The sequence below is a fragment of the Chrysochloris asiatica genome, unplaced genomic scaffold (genome assembly GCF_000296735.1).
Source record: "Chrysochloris asiatica unplaced genomic scaffold, ChrAsi1.0 scaffold00037, whole genome shotgun sequence".
NCBI classification, from domain to species: domain Eukaryota; kingdom Metazoa; phylum Chordata; class Mammalia; order Afrosoricida; family Chrysochloridae; genus Chrysochloris; species Chrysochloris asiatica.
The window spans coordinates 18,800,041-18,801,450 of NW_006408555.1; the positions used below are offsets into that span (position 1 = coordinate 18,800,041).

A 1,410-nucleotide genomic window follows, 5' to 3' on the forward strand; every position below is an offset into this window, starting at 1 on the left:
TACATTTGAGTTACAATGGTTGTATTAAGAGATCAAAATGCAGGACGTCATTTGTAAATCCTTACAGGGAAATCAGTTTCGTGCATGCTAATTGACCCCTTATACCTAATAGACCTTTAAGTAAATTAATTTAAAAAACATAACATAAATCATTCTTTTATGTTGGTAACTCTGAGGGGACATCAAAAAAGTTTGTGGAAAAAGTTTGTAATTTGAAGATGATGGAATTTTTCCATGAACTTTTTGAAGCTCCCTTGTATCTTAGAAAAAGAGTATTTCAGCATCGTAAAAGGTGCTTAAGTAGCATGCCTACCTTACTTGAGGTTTTTGACTATGAAAAGTCATAAGTAAGGGAAAGTTGTCCTATGATTTTTTCTTTGTATTTTAAGGAAGAGCTTTTATAATGGGTCACTTGAAATGGGATTCATTCCCTACCCACAAACAAACAAAGCAAAAATTTGAGTGTACATAGTTCTCATTTCTAAAGGATAGGAGTCTCTTTCCCATCTTGCAAGATGGTGGGTGAAAAGGCTGAGAAGCCAGTTACCAAGGAAAGGAAGCCTGAAGTCAAGAAAGCAGATGCCAATGGCAAAATTAAGAAGGGCAAAAGACCCAAGAAGGGGAAGCCCCACAGAAGCTGAACTCCTGTCCTAGTTCAAGGAATTGGCAGGTATTCCTGATCAGCCATGCGCTCCAGAAAGGCCAGGTACAAGAGGAAGTATTTGGCTGCTAAATCCAGGGTTGAAAAGAAGAAGAAGGAGAAGGTTCCTGCTACTGTCACAAAGCCAGTTGGTGGTAATTTAGTAATTTAACTGTGCAGAATGCCTAGGTACTACCCTACGGAAGTTGTGCCTTGGAAGCTGTTGAGCCACAGCAAAAACCCTTCAGTCAGTATGTCAGAAGACTGCGGTCTAGCATCACTCCTGAGACTATTCCGATTATCTTCACTGGGCGCCATCAAGGTAAGAGAGGACTTCCTGAAGCAGTTGGCCAGTGGCTGACTCCTTGTGACAGGACTTCTGTCCCTCAATCGAGTACCTCTGTGTAGAACACACCAGAAATGTGTCCTTACCACTTCCGCCAGAATTGATTGATATCAGTGGTATGAAGATCCCCAAACATCTCATGGACACATACTTCAAGAAGAAGTTGCGGTCTGCCTATCACTGATTGGAATACCTAAAATGGGGCTACAGTGTACCCAGTGAACAAGGCTTCTTGCGGAGCCTTTGCAATACCTAAAACTATAGGTAGAAACCAGAATCACATCCAGATCTCCATAGATGAGAAATCTCCACTTGAAAGGACAGGCAGACCAGCCTGGAGCGGCTAGAAAAATAAAAGATACCTCTTGAAAGAAAGACCTGCAGGAAAAATGAAGGCAGATGGACTGTTACTACAAGAACAAAC

The 1,410-nt window shown here is 41.3% G+C and overlaps 1 pseudogene; it reads left to right on the plus strand.

Moving 5' to 3' along the window:
• Positions 1-515: 515 nt before the first annotated feature.
• The window catches only part of LOC102827745, a 2,280-nt pseudogene continuing 1,385 nt past the window's right edge, over positions 516-1,410 (plus strand).